The sequence below is a fragment of the Lissotriton helveticus genome, chromosome 5_1 (genome assembly GCF_964261635.1).
Source record: "Lissotriton helveticus chromosome 5_1, aLisHel1.1, whole genome shotgun sequence".
In the NCBI taxonomy this organism is placed as follows: domain Eukaryota; kingdom Metazoa; phylum Chordata; class Amphibia; order Caudata; family Salamandridae; genus Lissotriton; species Lissotriton helveticus.
In genome coordinates this window covers 1939579430-1939600856 of record NC_136065.1, presented here as the reverse complement: position 1 = coordinate 1939600856, position 21427 = coordinate 1939579430, and the positions used below count along the sequence as shown (strand labels likewise).

General features: G+C 50.4%; 1 protein-coding gene across 3 annotated transcripts in view; it reads right to left on the bottom strand.

Moving 5' to 3' along the window:
• Positions 1-20538, bottom strand: part of LOC144756070 (uncharacterized) — a 150226-nt gene extending 129688 nt beyond the window's left edge. For all 3 annotated transcript variants that reach the window (XM_078645577.1, XM_078645578.1, XM_078645579.1), the window contains exons 1-2: positions 20402-20538; positions 14956-15109 (exon numbers count right to left, since the gene is read on the bottom strand). The gene's annotated coding sequence lies outside the window, so the exon portion shown is untranslated. The remainder of the gene's footprint in view (positions 1-14955; positions 15110-20401) is intronic.
• Between the last annotated feature and the right edge of the window lie 889 nt (positions 20539-21427).

Below are 21427 nucleotides of genomic sequence, written 5' to 3'. Positions count from 1 at the left end.
TTGCCTTCCCTCTGGAGTTCGCCGCAATCTCCATTTCTACATTTACTACATGTATGTGTGATATACCTAAAGCATGTAAATATTGGTTGGAATATTGATCTTGTTATTTTATGTTAAACTTCATGTAGGTTACTCCGAGTTATGGGTTTGTAAAAGAAATTTCAAAACTGCTGTAAAAGTTAATTGTAAATAGTTGAGTCATGGCTCGCACCTTGTGAGTCTTGCGTGAATGCATTTCATCTCTACATTTGTTTACAGTTTAACCATTAAACTAATTTACAGCATGCTGTTTTGTACTATTGAACACTTTGAGGCCCATTAGGATGGCAGGCGGACTTCCATCCGCCCGCCACCCTAGCAGTGCTGGGACCGGCCCCCAGTGGTGCGGCAGTCACGCCCCGGCGATCAGGATGCTACCACCACCATGGCGGTGGCATCCTCCATTCCCAGCATTGTGGCGGGCGATGCTCACAGCACCGCCCGCCACAATGCGGGGAATGCACTGCGTGCATTGTCATGCACAAGCTGACAGGCACCGCGAAATGCCTGCCACCATGTCCAAGACAATGCGGGGGGTACCATAGGTACCACCCATGTGCACCCCCCACCCTACCAATACCCTAGGGCCCGCAACAGGGCCCCAAAAGCAAAATCCGCATGCCCCACGGAAACATGCTAATATGGATGGCGGTGTATAGCAGACACCGCCACCATATTAAACCCATTTCCGCCCGATCGACTTGTCAACCGGGCGGAAAAGCGGCGGACGGTCTTCCCGTCCGCCGCCTTGACCCCCGCCATACTAATATGGCGGGGGTAAATGGGTGGTGGGCGGGGATGGATGTAGGGTGGATCACAACCGCCATGTGGGCAGTGGCAATCCGTCCTACATCCTAATGGGCCCCTTTGTTTCGTCAATGACATTAATGTAAGTTAGTGTCCACTGAATTGACCTACTTTGTTAGGTCTTGCCTAAAACAGCGTGCAAGAGATATTGTATACATGGGGCTTGAAGGCCACCCATTGCTTACCAATTGTTGGTTTCACACATTTCCACACCACACCACATAATTTGACATCAAACCACATAATTCAACTCAATAACACAATTACACAACACACCACATGCATCCAATCCATACTACAGTTATCCACATCATACCACAAAATTCAACAGCACACCACATAATTAAACTCCACTATATACCACTCCACAACACAAAATATTATTTCACATAATTACACTCCATAACACACAATCCCACTCTATATAATTCCAGTACATTCAATACCCCCTCATCATTACATTGCACACTATGCCACATAATTCCAATGCACAAATTCACTCCAAACCACACAATTCCACAACAATTCCAATCTAACCCACATAATTACACTACACACCTCATACATACACTCATAACACATGGGGAAAAAGACATTGTCATTTACAACACCAATAACTCAAACACAATCAAATGCGAGACCTATTGCATTTCTAATGCTTGTCATTAATAGTGTACCAGAATTGCTGCAGTGCTGTACAGCTCTATAACATGTAATGGAAATTTGCTGCTTCATTACTGCATTTGGGACAAACTAGATGGACCTTAGGGTATATCTGGCCTAGCTTATATGAAGTGAGAGGTGTTCGGAGCATCACATTTAATAGGATATACTTGGTGTGCTTTGCAGGACACCCACATGGATATTTCAAAGCCATTTGCCATGTCTTGCCATAGAATGGACATCCCACCAATCTTTCCCATTTATCCCAAGGTTTCTGGAGCAAACTCTCCTACTTTCTAGAATGGATTTATATAGCCATGTAACTCTCCTATGGCCACTTCCCATTGTGCTTACTGAATTAATCACTGTATGCGTTTGAGGTTAATTTACAGTGATTTTCCAATGCTCTCACATGGAGTATTTTATCTTATTGTTTAGCAGAAACTGGCCTCTTGGTTTTCCTATTTGTCTACTAGTGTTTGGAAGTCTTTTATGGTACCATACTGAAATAAATGCCCAAATGTTCTCAATGCCTGGCCTTTACCAGTGGCGTAGGTCCTTGCGGGTTAAATGGCCCTCCAAAATAGGAAAGCCCCATAATGGCATTGCTGGTGCGTATATTATGGCCGGTTTTGAGTAAGTAATACACTGTTTCAGGCAAATTCATCACAGCTTTTATTGGGCTTGGTAAGCTTTAGCAACAGTGACTACAGAGCACCTCTTCGTTTTTTAGCTATTTGTGTAGCAGGTCTAATTTACTGCCAGCCATCATGCTACCCACGGCTGTTGAACCTTGATTAAGTATTCTCTGAAGTCTGGTGCTCCCACACCTCTCTTGCTTACTGGCAATCTGAGTTTCGCCAGCAACACTCATCTTCATCCTGTCCCTCCCAGAAGTGCATCCAGCTCCCTGAATATTTAATCTGATTGTACACATGGTATATTAATAAAGTAATTTAGCAAGTACAGCAGCTTCACCATTTTGATGACTACTTTTCACCCTACTGCCAACTGTGATATATTGGCCCAAAAGGCCACCTGCAATCTTAGGGATCGTGGGCCATATGTATCAAAAAAGAGTTTTGCCATTCACAAATTGCGATTTGTAGCGAATCGCAATTAGAGAATCGCAAAATGCAATGTATGTAGGATTTGCAAAAAAATTTGCGAATCCTACATATTCCTTATATACGAATCGCAAATTGAGATTCGCAAATAAGGAATACCTTCCCATTCATTCCTATGGGCTAGGAGGCCCATAGGAATTAATGGGAAGATATTCTCAATTTGCGATTACCAATTAGAGAATCGCAAATTGAGAATGCAATTTCAAGATTACAAGGGTGCCTAAAGGACACCCTGTTGCATCCCTGAAATATGCATGTGTGCACATTTTGCACACATACATGCCCTAAGGGCATGTATGTGCAACATGGGCATGTATGTGCAACATATGGCACTTTAAAAAAAATCATAAAAGTGCTTTTTAAAGAAAATCGCAAATTACTACAAACTTGAAGTTGGTGGTAATTTGCAATTCCTTATGGCCAAATAGCAAATTTCTGGTGCTTCCAGAATTGCATTTATGGAATCGCAATTTGTAATTGCTTAATTGCATTTGCAAAATAGAGAATCACAAATTTTGCGATTCTCTATTTTGTGACGGCCTTTTGGGATGAAACATCCCGAAAGGCTTTTTCCAATTCGCAAACGGGCCGATTCTGAGAATCTGCCCGTTTGCAAACAGGAAAAATGCTTGAAAGTTACTCTTTTCTTGACCGGGAGCCAGTGGAGGTTTTGCAGGTGTTGGGTGATGTGTTCGTTTCGAGTGATTCCGAGGATGCATCTGGCTGCGGTGCGATGTATGGTCTGGAGTTTGCGGAGCAGACACATGTTAATCCAGGCGTAGAGGGTGTTTCCATAGTCCAGTCTGCTGGTTATGAGTGCGTGGGTGACAGTCTTCCTTGATTCGGGGGGATCCATTTGAAGGTCTTCTGGAGGATGCGGAGGGTGTTGAAGCAGGTGGAGGCAACGGCGTTGACTTGTCGGGCCATGGAGAGGGGGGAGTCGTGTACGATGCCGAGGTTCCGGGCATGGTCCGTGGGGGTGGGGGACTGCCAAGGGCGGTGGGCCACCAGGTGTTGTCCCATGCAGAGGGGAGGGCACGAGTACGAGGACCTCTGTCTTCTCTGAGTTGAGCTTTAAGCAGCTGCTGTTCATCCAGGATGCGACGTCCTTTATTCCTTCCTGGAAGTTGAGTCTGGTGGTGATGGGGTCCTTGGTAAGGGAGAGGATAAGGGCGTAGGATACTATGCTAAGTCCGTGCTGTCTGAAGATGGTGGCCATGTAGATGTTGAAAAGCTTGGGGCTGAGCGATGACCCTTGGGGTACTTTGCAGTTGATCTCTGTGGGTTTGGAGAGGAAGGGCGGGAGTCTGATTCTTTCGGTTCTGCCGGTGAGGTAGGAGCAGAGTCATTAGAGGGCAGTTCCCTGTATGCCGGTGTTGTGGAGTCTGGCGGTGAGTGTGCGGTGGGAGATGGGGTCAAAGTCTGTAGAGTGGTCGAGTAGGATCAGGGCCGCATTGTGTCCTTGGCCCAGGAGAGTGTGGATGTCGTCTGTGGCAGCGAGGAGGGCGGTCTTGGTGCTGTGGTTGCTGCGGAATCCAGATTGGGAGGGGTTGAGGATGGAGTTCTCTTCGATGAATTTCGTTAGTTAGGTGTTGACGGTCTTCTTGGTGACTTTGGCAGCAAAGGGGAGGAGGGAGATGGGTTGGTAGTTCTTGACGTCTGTGGGATCTGCTGAGGGCTGATTGAGTGGGGAATTGACTTCTGCGCATTTCCACTCAACGGGGAACATGCCGGTCTCAAAGGTGGCATTGATGGTGCGTCGTAGTTCCAGTGCTATGGCGGCTGCTCTGTGGAAGATGTGCAGGGGTCCATGGGGGTTCCTGAGTGAAAGCCTTTCATGGTCGATGTGGTGTCTTCGGTGGTGACGGGTGACCAGGAGGAGACGGTGGGCTGGCTGGTGTTGCTGGAGGAGGGAGAGGTTTCGAAGTTAGGTGTCTGGTCATTGAAGTTGTCGTAGAGGGCCTTGATTTTAAGATGGAAGTAGGAGCTGAGCTTGTTGCAGATGTCCTGGGAGGGGGTGATGTTCGTGATTTCACTGGGGGGTTTGGTGAATTCCTGGACGATGCCGAAGAGTTGCTGGAGTTAGTGAGGCTCATGTTCTGTATTAAGGTCCTTTTGGTGGATCTGATGCATTGGTGGTCTTCTGCAATGGCGTTCTTATAGTTGGTGCAGTCTTCCAAAGATTTGCTGTTTCTCCAATTCTTCTCGAGATGTCTGCAGGTGCGTCTGGATTATTGGAGGTCGGCGGTGAACCGGGTGGCCTTTCTGGGGCGCTGTCTGTCAGGGTTCCGTAGGGGTGTGAGCTCGTTTGCTCAGTTGGTGAAATTCTTTGGCTGCAAGGTTGTCGTCGGTTGAGGAGGAGGGGCATCCCAGTTGAGGGTGGAGTTGAGCTGCTCCTCATGACTTTGCACCAGTTCCTTCGCGGAGGACGGGGTGCTAGTTTGGGGGCAGTGGGTTTGTCGACGTGGAAGTGTACGCAGTGGTGATCCATCCCGGGGAGGTTGGGTGGTGTGGCTAAAGTGGTTGCTGTCCTGTGAAAATAGGGTTGAGGTTGTGTCCTACCTTGTGGGCAGGGGTGGTGATGATTTGTTTCAGTCTGAGGTTGGCGAGGTTGTCCAGGAGGGTGGCGGAGTTGGGGTCGCTGAAGTTGTTGTGGTGGAAGTTGAGGTCTCCGATGAATATGTAGTTCATGGAGGCGAAGGCGTGGGGTGCGATGAGGTTGCGATGGTCATAGTGAACGTGGTTCGGGGCCGGGAGGTCTGTAGGTGAGGGTGCCTCGTAGGGTCGTTCTGGGCTGGTCTGGATCTGGAAGTGGATGTTTTCTGTGGTAGGCGGGCTGGCGTTCAAGCTGGAGGTGGTGAGTTGGAGGGAGCTCTTGTGTGTGATGGCAAATCCTCCTACTGGGCAGCTGGGGCGGTCCTTCTTCTGGATCTTGTATCAGTCAAGGATGGCGGTGGCGATGTCTGGGGCAGAGGTGGAGTTGGTCCAAGTACCCGTGAAGAAGGCGACATCTGGCAAGAGGGTGTCAAGGAGGTCCCAGATCTCTACAGCATGTCTGTACAGTGAGCGCACGTTGAGGAGGATGCATTTCAGGGCTTTGGTGGTGCTGGCGTGGGTGCAGCGGTCATGGGGGTGTGGAGGGTTGTGAAGGACTGTGAGCAGGAGAACTGGCCATGGGGGGTGTTTGGCGAAGACAGCTGGCAGTTGTTGTTCTTTCCGGGGTTGAGTACGAGGAGGTCAGCTGAGCTGTAGCGGTGGGTGGCCGGAGGTTCAGGGTTCCTGGCGCTGGTCGCGGTCGGGCACAGACGGGCTTGCCTTTGGTGTGCCACCGGCAGAAGCCACCATTAAATAGGGAAGGGGGAGGGAAACGCAGCTGGGAGGCGGAAGCGGGAAGCGGGAACCGGCAGGGGCTGCAGGGGCAGCAGCGGCGGGAAAGAACCAGGCACAGAGGACACAACAGGAAAAAAGGCACAAAAGGAGAAAAAGAGGAAAAAAGGCACAATAGCTAACAGTAATAAAGGACAGAACAAAACGGGCACAAACACAGAGGCAGACAGTGGGCTTTGAACACCTACGAGCAGAGGTGAGGCGGAGTCAGCGGCACAACAGCGGACCAGCTGGGGGAGAGAGCAGGTCTCTGACCAGGAGGTCAGAGGTTTTGCAGTGGCATTCCATAGTGAGGGGCTTCCTGTCTCATTGCTCATTTTGCTCTCCAATGGCTCTATCGCAAGTGCAAATGACATAGTAGTATTTTCAGGCCCTAAATGGTATTCTCTCTTTATGATACGTTTTTGGTGAATATTTTTCATTAAAAGGTCTATTTTGGTGCTACATAGTTTGCCCCTGTAATCCCAAAGTCGCAATCTATGGAGCACCGCGATATTATCTTTGGAGCTGTCTGCGGGTTAAAGATTTCACATCTATCTTCATTGATCAAGTCAGCTAGGTGCATGTGAAATATCCACATTATACACCCAATTTTTCTACAAATATATTTATATGTATACATATGCATCTATGAACTATGAACGAACACATGCTCTCTGTTTAAACACTTGAACAAAAAAACAAAACCATTAGCGCTTTTACACTAGTGTGGCGTATCATCAAACTTGTGAGCAAAGTGTGTAATAGGAAAGGTTTTCCCATATCGCTTAACAGACAATGGTGTGCAGCTGATCTCTAGCACAAGTGTTTATTTTGACGATCTATTGTAAACAGAAAGGAAAACTTGCACTGTCTTCAATCCAACAAGTGAGGAACGTTTAAATGGGGTCTAGAAGGAGGGTTTGCAAACAGCACCGGCAAATGGAAGAAATTTGTGATTAATGATGTGTTGTAAATGCAGGCCTGGCTTTACAACTTTTTGAAGTGTTAACGAGCAAGAGACTGAATACCAGGCAGTGTCCGGAGTGGGACGGAAGGATTAGGCATCGATGAAATTTAAATTACACTGGTGTAATTGTGTGAATTTCGCATTACGCTTGTTCCTGAAATTACGTCCTTATGCCACTTAATTTAATTACATGCCATTCGTTGTAAAAATGTAAAGTGAAAACACAGGAATAACGGAACAACGGAATGCAAGTGGCTTTTTATAGCAGTCTTTTTGCTGGATTGCACTTTTTTAAAAAGCAAAATGCACCCTAGCAACAAAAATATTGCACAAAACAACAAACTTGCATTTAAAATAATTACTCGTGGGGGGGGGCGTGGTCAAGTGGTCCATTATGGCGGACGTGACTTAGTCCAGCTCCCGTAGCCGCCACATATCCTGTATGATCCTGTGGGCTACAAGCACTAGTAATCCAAACATTAACTCCATCAGCGCCGCTAGTGCCAGTGGACACAACGCATCCGAAATTGCAGCTGGGAAGCGGTAAATCCTACCTTGCTGTGACGGAACCTGTTGCGGCAGAGCCTGGGACAGATGTGGCGTGGGCGGACACCGCGCGGAGACCTGACGGGCGAGGCTGAAGTCGGGTGCCCTCGGGGCTGAGGCCGGTCCTGACGAAGAGGTGGTTGACTGCCAGACGTGGGTGTCGGGCTGGGGGCAAGTGGTTTAGAGAGTTGTTGCTGCATTCGACCTGGAACGGGCCCCCCTGTATCGAGACAGTGAGGCCGGTGTAAAGTACTGGTCTGGGCCTAGCACTAACAAATGGGAGACCACACGTTGCTTGTTCTGGTGGTCAGTACACTGCCTGCCACGCCCAGGGTCCTGGGCTCTTTATTAATTACTCAACGTGCCCTCCATGCTAACGTCGGGCAAAACCAACTATCCCACGCTTGTGGGGGGGCGGAGCATCAAGGCTATCACGGCTGTGGGCCACAGTGGTTGCGCCCACACACTGCAACACTACATTCCTCCTTTACCCCAAAGTGAAACATCAAGATAAACATAACATGAATTATCAAACTTCAGAACATAGTCTCTGGAAACTGCACGGATGCAAAAAGGAACAGTCTTACTTTTACGTAGACAGAGGTACAGCTCGAACTCCTTCACCGCCTGCATCGGGCCACAAAGTCTCGGTACCTCTGGGACGGCTTCGGGCAAGGGCGCAGATTGTACCTGCTTTGGTTGCGCTCGCCTGATGGGGTTTGAACTAGTTCTTCAGAGTCATTTGCCTCGGTAGCTCTTGGGTAGCTTTGGGCCACCTGCGACTCGAGTCCGCTTCGGGCCGGTGTGGCCGAGTCTGTTCTTGGGTGTTCCTCCTCGCTAGGGATGTCTCCTTCCGCTGCTTCTCTTGGGTCATGGGTCGGTCCTGGGCAGGGCTCTGCAGGGTCGGGGAACTCGTCACTTTCTCCACTCGTGATTTTCTTGAAGAACAACACGTTTCTTGTGACTCTCTCTCTACCTCTTGCCGCCGTGATCATGGTGCCATTGACGTTGGTGACAGTCCATGGGTCTAGCTCGAATGGGAGGCGGAACTTCCCGCCTGGATGGTGGTCTTTCACGAGCACACGGTCGCCTACTTGGATGGGGCTTTCCGCAGCTCTTCTTCTCCGGGATGCTTCTCTGTTAGACTTTGTTCGCTGTTCCGTGGATCGGTTGCAAGGAGTTGGAGACGATGCCCACATGGGGTGGTGTGGGATAGTGTCCACAACTGCCCTATTGAAACATAGACGGCTTGGAGGAACCCCCGTGGTGCCGTGGGGTGTCAGCCTGTATTCCCGTAGGAACTGGTAAAGGGCCAGTTCTAGGCTTTGGCCGTCTGTCATTGCGATTTGAATAGTCTTGTTCAGAGTTCTCATCAGCCTCTCAACTTCCCCATTGGCTTGAGGCCATCTTGGGGTTATCTTACGGTGTTTGATGCGGTGTGATTGTAGGTATTCTGCTAGTTCACAGCTTTTGAAGGGGGGCCCATTATCTGTGCGTAGTTCCTCCATGAGGCCATGGGTGGCGATTATCTTCTCCAGCTTGGGAATCACCTCGGAGGCTGCGGTGGAGGGCAGGATCTCGATTTCAGGGTACCTTGAGAAGTCATCCACCACCACAAACATGTACTTCCCACCGGGAAGGCTGCCAAAATCTGCGCTAGCGCGCACCCATGGGGATGTCGGTCCCTCCTCTGTGATCACAGGCGCTGGGGGGTTGGGCAGGCTGGTCGCTAGGCACACGGGGCATCGCTGGACGACTTCTTCTACTATCTTGTCGAGTCCTGGGAACCAGAGTTTGCTCCGAAGTCGGTTCTTCGATTTTACAATGCCCTGGTGTGCGCCATGGGCCAGGAGGGTTGCTTGCTGTGTGAGACTGTCAGGCAGCACCAGGCGAGGGCCTCTCAGGAGGCATCCTTCCGGAGAGATAGACAGTTCGCCTCGGACTTGGTGGAGTGCTCTCAGTGTCGCTTGGGCATCCAGGGTGCGGAAGGACGCTGGACTCTGGAGTGGCTTCCAGTTTCCCGACTTGATAGCTTGGATGGCGATCTGCAAGCAGTCGTCGTCCTTGGTGGCTTGCGTCACGTCTTCTAGGGCGATCGGCAGGGGTCTAGATCTCTCCACAATCATCCTGACGTATTCCTCAGTGGCATCGGCTTCAGCAGCTTCCGCTTCAGTGACCGGGCGGGCGTGCCTCGACAGGTAGTCGGCAGGATTTCGGGTGCCGGGCCGATACTCCACGGTGAATTGGAATTCCAGGAGCTGGAGTACCCACTTCTCAATGCGAGGGGGGGGCCGTGAAGATGATCCTTGGAAGAGTGGGACGAGGGGTTTGTGGTCTGTAATCACTACAAACGGGTGCCCGTACAAGTAGATGTGGAAATGCCGGCACCCCCACAAGATGGAGATGGCCTCCCTCTCGATCTGTGAGTAGCGTTGCTCTGTTGCCGTGAGGGTTCTACTCGCATACGCCACGGGGGCCCATTCCCCGCATGCTTGTTGTTGAGTCAGGACGGCTCCCAAACATGTCGGGCTTGCGACCACCTCAAGCTGTGATTCGTTGCGAGGGTCGAAGTAGGCCAGGGTCGTGTCTGCTGAGAGTGCCGCTTTGGTTTTCTGGAAGGATTCTTGCTGTTCTGGCCCCCACTCCCAAGTGGCTGTAGACTTCGTGAGGTCACGGAGAGGGCCGGTGAGGTCTGACAGATCTTTGATGAACCGCCCGCAGTAGGTGACCATTCCAAGAAAACTGCGGACAGCGGTCACAGATGTCGGGGCGGGAGCTTCGTGGATGTCTTTGACCTTGTCAGGGTCCGGTCCTACACCCTGGTCAGAGAATTTGTAGCCAAAGAAGCTAATGTCTTTTCGTAGGAACTCGCACTTTTCCCTGTGGAGGGTTAGACCTCGCTCTTGTAGTCTGGCAAAAACGGCTTGGAGGCGCCGGATGTGTTCATCCAGGGACGGGGCATGGACCAAAATGTCATCGCTCACATTTAACACGCCGTCCAGCCCTTGGAAGACATTCTGAATGATGTTCTGAAAAACCTCTGCTGCGCTTGATATCCCAAAGTTGAGCCGGGTATACCTCCACAGGCCTGCGTGGGTGGATAAAGTTGTGATCGGGCGTGAGTCTGGGTGTAGTGGAATTTGGTGGTACCCTGACCTCAGGTCCATCTTCGAAACCACTTTGAGCCTGATAACTCTCCAATGATGTCGTCTATGGTTGGCGTCAGATGGCGCTCTCGCTTGATAGCGAGGTTGGGGATACGCATGTCAACGCAGATCCGCACAGCGTCGGGTTGCTTCGGTTTCTTGGCTACCACGATGGGCGACACCCATGGAGTGGGCCCGCTTACCCTTTCGATGATTCCAGCTCTCTCGAGTACCCGCAGTTCCGCTTCCACTTTGGGTCGTAGGTGGAACGCGATACGTCGGTGCCGGAGGGCCACTGGGGCGACCGATTGGTCTATGTGGAGATGGATGGCGGGTCCTTTCAAGCAGCCAATCCCCTCAAACAGTGAGGTGTGTTCCAGCACGAGATGGCCGAGGCTGTGGGCTTGGACTGTGAGTGCGAAGTGTATCAGTCCCAGGTCTTGGGCCGTTCTGCACCCAAGTAGGAATCCGGATCCCTCTTGCGACACATAGACTTTGGTGTGCAGGTGAGTGGAGTCGTGTGACAGTGCTGTCCGGAAGACCCCACACAGGCGTAGTGGGCGACTGGTGCCGTAGGCGTATACCTGTACTCTCGTGGGATGGAGTACTGGTGGAGTGTCTAATGTCCGGTATACGCTGGCCGCCATTAGATTGATCGTTGCTCCGGTGTCAATCAGGGCCGCCACAGCTTGATCTTGCACGTTGACTGTGCACATGGGTTCTGCGGAGGGTGTAGCTGCCAGGGTGTTGAGCATTCGCACAACGTGGACGGAGGCTGCGTCGGCATCGTCATCGTCCATGTCGCTGTTGGTGGAGGTGTTTGGCAGTGGTTCTAGCTGTCTCACTCTCCGGGGTGGGCCACTATGCTTTTTCTTCTGTGTCGATAGGCACACACTTGCAAAGTGGTTGGCTTTTCCACAGGCGCTGCAGATCTTTCCTTGTGCCGGACAAGCTCCGTTGTGGGGCGTTGCTCCTCCGCACCATGCACAGGCGCGGTCGTGGGAGGAAGGAGTCGGGCCTGGCCTCCCTCGCCGGGGTTGTCTCGTGCGTGTCTCGGTGGCACTGGTTTTGATGGCGCACACTGGTTCTACTTTGACTGCGACTGCGGGTTTTGGCTCCATGTGCGCGGCTCTGGCCTTCGACAGTTCTTTGGATCGCCCTAACGCCGGGATGTCTCGCATGGGCATGTTGTCCGTTTCCAGGACTCTTTCGCGCAGTTTTGAGGAAGCGCAGCCTTGAATGAACTGGGCGCGGATCTCGTCGTCGACATCCGGGAGGGTGCACGTGCTGGCCAGCTTTTTTAATCTCGCATAGAAAACGTCCACCGATTCTTCAGGGAGCTGGCGGGCTTGGCGGAGTAGGAATCTCTCATAATCCGCACTGGCGAATGGTTCTAAGTATTCCGTTATGGCGTCGCGTAGCGTGGTGTAGTTCCGGGGCGGGCCTCCTTCCACCACGTCCTTGGAAATGTCGTGGATCGCCTCACCTCCTAGATGCAAGAGCATCGCACGCCGTCGTTCCACCGCGATGTCTGCCGCTACAAAGTAGTTCTCCAGGTGTTCCACCCATTTCCTCCACCGAGCCGCCTGCGACGGCGGCGTGCCCGTGACTGCGAAGGGCTCTAGCGGGGGCACGGCGGCCATGGCCATTGGGCGAAAGGGCAGGAGTCGTCAGCCGGGTTCGCTGGTTCACCAGAGGGCCAGGAGCACAGGAGCACGCTGGGGTGGCTTCCCGGGGCCTTGGAATGTCCAAACAGCGTTGCACGCGAGATGCGTGAGGAACGGCAGGGTCGCCACACGCGAGATGCGTGGGAACCGACAGGGGCCGTAGCATTGCACGCGGGAAGCGTGAGGAAGCGCACGCTCGGCGCACGTGGTAGGCCCAGCGGCGTAGGAGGCAGGCGCTTGGCCGGAGGAGGCGGCGGAGGCGCCGGGGCAGCAAAGCACCCACCTGAGGCCAGCGAGGCCGTTTGCCAGGGTGGAGAGGCGGGGCCACTATGCTTCGGGCCACCGTCGCAGGATGCACCCGCTCGTTGGAGCAGCGGTGGGTCCCGATGGACGGGGACACGGGTGTCGCGCGGCAGGGCCGCCGTCCGGTAAGGTCGTAGCCGGGGTGTAGGACTCACTCTTCCGGCAGGGGCGCGATGGACACGCCGTAGGGGGCAAACCGCAGGGGCCGCAGCTGCAGGCTCGGGAGTGACCGAGCGGTGGTGCGTGGCACGCGATGGGGTGGCGAGACCACCTCATCGCCAATGTAAAGTACTGGTCTGGGCCTAGCACTAACAAATGGGAGACCACACGTTGCTTGTTCTGGTGGTCAGTACACTGCCTGCCACGTCCAGGGTCCTGGGCTCTTTATTAATTACTCAACGTGCCCTCCGTGCTAACGTCGGGCAAAACCAACTATCCCACGCTTGTGGGGGGGCGGAGCATCAAGGCTATCATGGCTGTGGGCCACAGTGGTTGCGCCCACACACTGCAACACTACAGCCGGGTGTGGCGCGGCCGTGCAGGAGGAATTAACGTGGCGCATCGGGCCTGGTGGGTGCCGCTGATTAGAGGGGCTGCCAGGGACAGCGTGTGGCCCTGTGAGCGTTGCTTGGTTGCTGGGAGCAGTGGACGAAGTGGTGGCCCAGTGGTCCCGAAGAGGGTGTCGCATTGGGCCAGGCTCAGCGTCTCCTAAAAGCGCCATCTTGGTGCCGCGTGTGGTGCGACTGGGCCGAGGAGGGCCCCGTTGGGGGTTTAGAGATACTGCCAGTTCGCCTTAAGGAGGCAAAATGAAGTGTCGGAGGCCCCCAGGCATTGACACTATAAACAGTATATGAAAGGCCATTGCCTCATCAATACAGGTAGGAAATCCATACTGACAGATACAGTACATACAGCAACTTACCTGGGGCTCCTTGCTCACCTGGTAATTAGGGGGCCAACTCTAAAGTCATAGCTCTTGGGGATCAGTTGCGATGCAGAGGCAAACATCCGGTTGGGGACCTCCTTGCCAATGGCGGAACATAATTGAGGCAGGGTAGTGACCGTTAGAAGAGGGGGTAGTACCTTGCCCGCGGAGACAGCTGGGCCAAGCCCCAGTGCGGCTCGTGGGTGGGGGAGACCCTCCTCAGTGCCTGATACCCCCTCTAACGCACTTCCTCAGCATTGGGGCCCTACTACTTTATCAGAGCCTGAAATGTCACTACTTACGGCTGGATGGTCCACCATACGCGCTAATATGTCCAGGGGATTGACGTCTGGTCCTGCAACGAAACAGAGCACAATGGACAAATTCACAAGCTGTAGCGCGAGCACCAAAACCTTAAACTATAAGCCCACCTCGGGCACAGACACAGCCGCAATCCTAGCCAGGATTACGTAGTCCCGAGATATGCTTGACATTAGAATAGGTGCTGTGGGAGCTGACAGGATTTACGGAATGTCGCGGACCGAGTAACACAGCATGAGACATGGATCTCCGGAACAGAGGATACAATAAATACTTTGCAAAAACGTGTCACGACTCTTGAAACGCTTGCTTGGGGCCTTGCCACACGTGGCAAGGATGTTGTGGGAAGAGCACCCCGCAATAATCTACGCTTTGTGGGATTTCCCGAGGGGTGTGAGGGCACCGACATGTGTGAATTCCTCGAACACTGGCTTCAGTCCTTGATCCCCGATGGGAAGCTATCCCTGTGCTTCATCTTGGAGTGTGTTCACCAGGTCCTTGCCACTCGGCTGCCGCCAAGTGCTGGTCCTCAGCCTGTGATCGTATGGATACTGAACTATCATGATTGAGATGCATCTTATGGCTCGGGTGCAGAAGTCCCTTACATATATTGCCCATTATATCATGATCTTTTCAGTCTACACCAAACTTTTTGAACAGCAGAGACAGTCCCTTGCGGCGGGGAATGCGTGTCTTCGAGAACTACAAATGCCTTACATGTCACTTTTCCCTGCCCGACTCAGATCAGTTATAAAAACAGCACCATATTTTTCAATACTCCAGAGGACGTCTTCCAGTGGGCAAATGAACGTCGATCCGTCAAATCCCACACACCACCACCCCGTGACTCGGATTCCTCCTCAGGGGATCCGCGTATGCACCAAGACCAAAGTAACAAGGACAAGCGACGACACAGGTCGCGATCCACCTGGCGATTCTGTGGCAACAAGCAAAAAAAGGCACCGGTCAAATGACACATGTTCATCCTTCAACAGACAGCTGATTTTATATTGAGAAATGAACAATGGAGTCTGACAAACATTGACTTTCACCGGCATGAAGTAAGGCTACATACCTGAGAACTAACTGCTGCAGATTACTTAAGACATTGGTTAGGGAGGGGACCGCTGGGGTTCTTTTGGACTGTTTCAGCCTTCATCTTCAGTTGGGGTGGACGCTGCTCACATTCTGCGACAGATGCTTCATTGTTTTTTGAGGTTTGGGATGGGCTAAAGAGGGGGAAGGGGAAAAGAAGTTACCGTTTTTTAAAAGTTCTATTTTATGGTTTTACAGTGTCTGTGCAAGGTACGTATTCTTAGAAATTGGTGCTCTAGACCTCGCAGTTCTGGCCATCCCATCGCATGACAACACACACCAATACTCAAAACCATATGGGGACAGTTAAGGTAGTCACTTGGAATGTTAGAGGTCTATTAGACACATGAAGCGCCTGGGGGCGGACATCCTATTGTTACAAGAAACACATTAGCTAGGTTCCAAGGCACCATGCCTGCCCCACTTTGGCTATAAACTTGTATTCCATTCCGGTTTCACCAGAGGCTCTAGGGGGGCACCTATCCTGATTCATTCCCGATTATCCTTCACACACATACACACATGGGCCAATACCTTTGCCAGATTTTTATTTATACAGGGTGTGATCAATGGAGAACAGATAATTCGGGGTAGTGTATATGCCCACCGCCAGTTAGCCATACGATTACTGAAAGAATCATTGAAGCTCAATACCAGATGTCCTAGCCGTAATAGGTGGGGATTGGAATGATGTCATGAATTCAAACCTCGACAGGTGCCGACCCACTACCATACTTCATACGCCCAGGGAATCCCAGGTGGTACCCTTAGTAGATGCGCTGGGCTGGACTGACACTTGCTACGCTACTGGCTACATGTATTTTAAGCCCGTCCATGGATCATTTTCCAGAATTGATTACATATTTATCCCTCGAGAACACATACACTGGTTGAAAAGAGCAGACATAGAGGGTTATCGGACCACTCCCCTGTCCAATTACAACTTGAAATAGGTCCCTGGCGATCCCCAATGCACTGAGACCTATCAACCTGGCACTTACGCAATCTGAGCTACAAAAATAACCTTCATAAAACCCTGACAGACTACTTCCTCTTAAATGAGGCCACAGCTAGTTCTGCCACCATCTTATAGGAGGCCATGAAGCCTACCATTCGCGGCTTCAATATAAGCCACAATACTGTCGCAAAACAGGAAAAAAGAAAGATATTAACACAGCTTGAAGCCTGATCATACAAACCGAGTCACAGATCATAGAGAACAGGAGACCATGCTTGTCGACAATTAGGAGCATTACAATGGGAATACCAAAGCATTCAATTAGACAAGGCCAAACGCATATGGCAAGCCATGCAAAGCAGGACACACCAATTGGGGATAAGTCTGGGAAACTACTACCTAGGTTCTGCCAAAGTACTCTGAAGCCAGTCCAACTACCCACCATTACTTCACATACTGGAGAAGCAATCACCGACCCTACATGCATAGCGCAAGTCTTCGCTGAGTACTATTGCACCCTCTATACTAAGTACGAAGTCCTAACTGCATCCCAAATAGAGGACTTTTTCCGAGACCTCCCGTCTCGAGCACTGTCCCCAGTCAAACGGGATGCGCTGGACTCACCCATCACCCAGGAGGAATTTATTGCGGCCACAGTAGACAAGGCGTCAGGTAAATCCCCTGGACCGAATGGAATCCCTATTGAATTCTTTAAAATGCACACAACAATCTTCGGTTCTCAATACCTTGCAACTCTTAATGAAGCCCTCGAGAACAAATGTCAGCCTCCGGATTGGAGTCACGCAGAAATCGTGGTCTTCCTAAAACCGGGGCAACCACCAGAATTATGTTCATCATATCGCCCAATCTTCCTTGTAAATATTGAAACCAAAATCCTTGTCAAGGTTCTTGCAAATAGGCTAAAACCACATCTGTCAGATTTAATCCACCCCAACCACGCCGGCTTTAAGCCGCATAGTTCTACCCGCCACAACATATGCCGTGTAAACAACGCGAATGCCGCAGTCAATAGACTGAAGAGACCCTCCTCCTTCTTGATACTGACAAAGCCTTTGACTCGGTCATCTGGGCTTATATGTTCTCGTTATTACATCATCTCAATATGGGCCCCAGATATATTGCTCTGGTGAGACTATTATATACTGAGCTCACTGCCTTCATTTGGGTGGTGGGAGCCTCGTCGGCACAATTTTCAATACAACGCGGAACGCATCAGGGGTGTCCTTTATCCCCCCTATTATTTGTTCTTGCCATAGAGCCCCTCGCTGTCTGGGTCAGAAAAGACGCACTCATACGAGGCTTCGAGTGGAGTCCCGAGATTTCCAATCGTATTGCATTATATGCTGAAGATATCCTGTTTTTTTTAAACTGATCCCCTTAGATCGGGCCCCAGAATACTCCAGGTGAAGCGCATATTCAGTGAGACTCCGGGTCTCTATAGGAACACCTCCAAATCATTACTCTGGCTCATTAGAGGATCTATTGGAAGTGGTCGATGGGCAAAGGGTCTTACAGCAGTGACACACGGCTTCATCTATCTAGTTGTGCATATAACAGATAACCAGGCCTTGTCCTGGTACCATAATATAGAGTTACCAACTGAGAAGGTTAAAATCGAGGTGAAGAAGTGGTTAACACCTCCCTTATTCCTTTATGGTAGATCAGCCAATTTTAAGATGGTGGCCCTACCATCTCTATTATACCAACTTCAGTCATATCCATATCCTATTCCAATATCATGGTTTCGTCAGATAAACGCAATCACTGCAGATTTCCTGTAGGGTGTTGGTACTGTCAGGGTCGCCCTACGCACTTGTATGCAAACCCCTATTGTGGGGGCATTGCTACAGCCGACATACAATCATATAATGCAGCAGCACATCTTCAGGAATTAAATGAATAGTGGTATGGGTCCACAGTAGACCCAGCATTTAGAGTTGAACAGTGGATAATGAGAGAATCCTCTACATATTATCTTATATATAGTAGGACCTACCTCAAGGATCTTCACCTGGGGACGAAATTTGTGGTTATGACTTGAAGGCAAACTCAAATGGGCTGGTGGGTGCGTCTCACACGAGAAACCCCATTGTGGCGAAATCGTCTCCTCCCACAAATAGTGAACCTTCAGGGATTCCTGGGCTGGGACCGGATAGGCATCTCCACTCTAGGGTGACCTTATTAAGGGACTGTTCTAAAATTATTTGATGACTTGCGCAGGGAGTTTTCCATGTCCTATGCTCAATTTTATAAATATATACAGCTGCGGCACGTCCGCCACCCTTATATTAAAGACCTGATAGACCTACCAGAATTTAGCCCCTTAGAGGGTAAACTTACTATGGGAGATCTTGGGGAACACAGGGTATCTAAAATATACCAAACATTAGTGACTAATAGCCCCACTAATATTGACTCCTTGAGGGCCACCTGGATGTCCTGCAATCCCCATGAGAGTCTGCTATCTAAACTTGACTACAATACATTCAGTTCAAGTATCTGCATTGGGTTTACTTCACTCGACAAAGACTGTGGAAAGCTGGATTGATTGCATCACCTCACTGCCTCCGATGGCAATCGGCGGAGGGCACAGTTCTACACATGGCACGGACCTGTCCTGTTCTAGACCGCGACAGGCGGGGGGTACTGGCATGTCTTGAAGAGGTATTAGCATGGAAATATCTGAGATCCCCCAAATTCACAATGCTATATAGCACGAATGGGATCAGTGGAAACAAGTAAAAACCACATCTAGTATTCTTAGGTCTGACCTTGGCTAAACGAGACATTGCTCAACAATAGAAAGCAGGAAATGCTTCCCGACTATCGATCTAGAAAGCAGGCATGGTTCATGCAATGGACCTAGAATTCCCAATTTTTGTGGCTAGGGGTTGCCCCCCAAAACATACTAAGATTTGGACCAGGTGGGCACCATACAGAGGAATCCCCTTGAAAATACATGAAGTCGCGGAGGGCCCATTCGAAGGCAAGGCAATCAGAACACTGTAAAATAGTAATACTTGTCTACTGAACAGGACACGAAAATGTCACTGTGGATCATACATTTAATTGTGACATATGCCGAGACACTGTATGTTATAGGTTAATACCAAGGTTATGCTATAATGTTTTGTTTGATAACTCTGGGAGTTTCAGTGCAAAATGGGGGGTTGTGATTACATTGAACCTATGTCTGCAGAAAATGTATGCTTCATGTCACTTGAACCCTTGTAAAATCAATCAAATTTGTTTCCCAAAAAATATTATAATTACTCATAATTGCGCATACATTTGCCAAAACTTTATATAATTAACCTAAGGCTAATTAAGCAAATTTTGTTTGATGAGGGGCATGGCGGGAGATGAGACTTACAGCCCAGCACTGCCTAAGCAGACCAGTCTCTCCCCCAAAAACAAATTACAAAAGTTTCTAAGGCTGCTGCTGACATGCTGGGGACGGTGTAAAATTCCTGATGCATGGCAGCTGTGCAACACCTCCACATAATGCCCTGGAAACCCGCTCTCTGTGGGAGTTTACAGCTCTTTGTATAAACACTGTGATATTAGCATTTTAGCAGGTTCCCATGTGAAAGGAGCTGACATTATGTGGCAGACAGTGGCGAAGTGTCGGTTGGCAGGTCGGCATTATGCATTACCTCCTCGTCCGTCTTCCTCGCCACAGTATAAACACGAGCCTCCGGCTCCCACAGAAACTCCAAGCATAAATTTTCTCGCTCTAGTCTCCCTCTCCCTCCTCCAAGATGACTACAAGTTCCAGAAAATCCTAGACTATATGAGCTACTAATGCATGGAGTTGGAAAACATGAGAGTTCCCAATGTGTTGTATGGATTGGGTGCTTTTCTCCTCAGCAAATGACAGTTTCTCTGTACGGTCGGTGGCTGGTAAAGATTCTGTATTAGCTGGTTGAGGCATCTTCTTTTGTATTCTCTGGCCTGCCTGTGCAATGCTCATCTTTGCACCATCGCCTAAACTCACTTTATTACTGACTCGACTCATGTCTTACATACCTGGACCATTCCCTCCCGATTTTGACACCTCCTACTCCCCCTGACAAGTCTCTCTTACCCTCGTCTTCTACCCAGGGCCTGGCGCAATAATTTCCTTCTACCCCATCGTGTCTTCGTACCTAGAGGAACATGTGTCTAGCCACTTTCCAAACGTAGCTATAAATACGTGTGACATTATCCCAAGCACAGCCTAGCCCACTCTACTCCAAGTACATTCTGATACTTGTCAATGGCTGGAATAATACAGTTTCTAGGATGCAAAGGACTGGGACGGCCCGAGGCTACCAGACACCGCTCTCCACTGTCATGACACTCGCAGACTTCCCAGAGCAAGGGGGTGCCATAGGGGCATGAAGTCAGCCCAATCCCTTGCAGACCCCGCCTCCACCTCGAAACCTGCCCTCGGGTGCCCCTGTACCTTTAATAACACCTCCATGCGCCTCGGCCGTTTCCTGGTCGCTTTCCCCGCCTCCAGACGGTTGGGAGTCCACGTGCTGGTGTTGTTTCGCTTCTGGTTGGCTGAAAGTCCTGCCTCTCTCAACAGCTGTTAGAGGCGGTCCGGTGATGTACAGTTCTTATCCTTGGAATTTGTTCACCCCTGCTCCTGTGCGACCCCCGATGCTCCGCCCTCCTCATGCGCAATTGGCTGTACGCGGCCTCGATTTAGTTCCGCCCCTGACGTGTAGCTTGTCTTTGCTTGTTTCATCGAGAACAGGCGGAAGCAGCCGTGAGCCGAGCTGAACCATGGAAACTGACAGCTACATAATCATATCACCCCTGGTCTCTCAAAATATCGGTCTGCTTATGCGTGACATTTCCATGTTATGTGTGATCTTTCGATGCCTTTGTGTGTTAACTTGTTGATGGTTATGGCGTTCACAACTTTAGGTGCAATTCAGATATTGTCACCCTAAGGGCAATATTAAGGCCTCTTCCAGGGGTGTAGGAGACACCAAATTTCGGAAGGGGGGGGGGGGCAGGGATAACCTTATAGACTTTCCAGTGATAGATTTTCCAGTACGCACGTTGAATACAATCACATAGTTTTGAAGTGAAATATTGTGAAAGACAGGCATGTAGTCACAGTTTGCAAGTATGCTTTATAGGTATTTATATTCACAAAGTAATTAGACCATATGTGAAAAATCAAGTTTTTTTACAGTGCTACTCATAGTTCACTCACACTCAGTTCTGTGCTCTGCATGGTACACTTTCTTTGCAGCAGGCACATTAACCAGCCGCACTACTTTACAATGAGCTACAACTTCCACTAGACAAGGAAGTTCATGTGCTTTTAAACCACAAATTGTTTTTAAACACAGCGTCCCCACACTAACCCTCCGGGTAGGTCGCTTCCCCACCGCTGCAGCGCCACCTGTGCCTGTGACCCCGCCTGCTCTGCTCCCCTGTGTGCCAGTGTCTGCTGCCCCGTCTCCATTTTGTG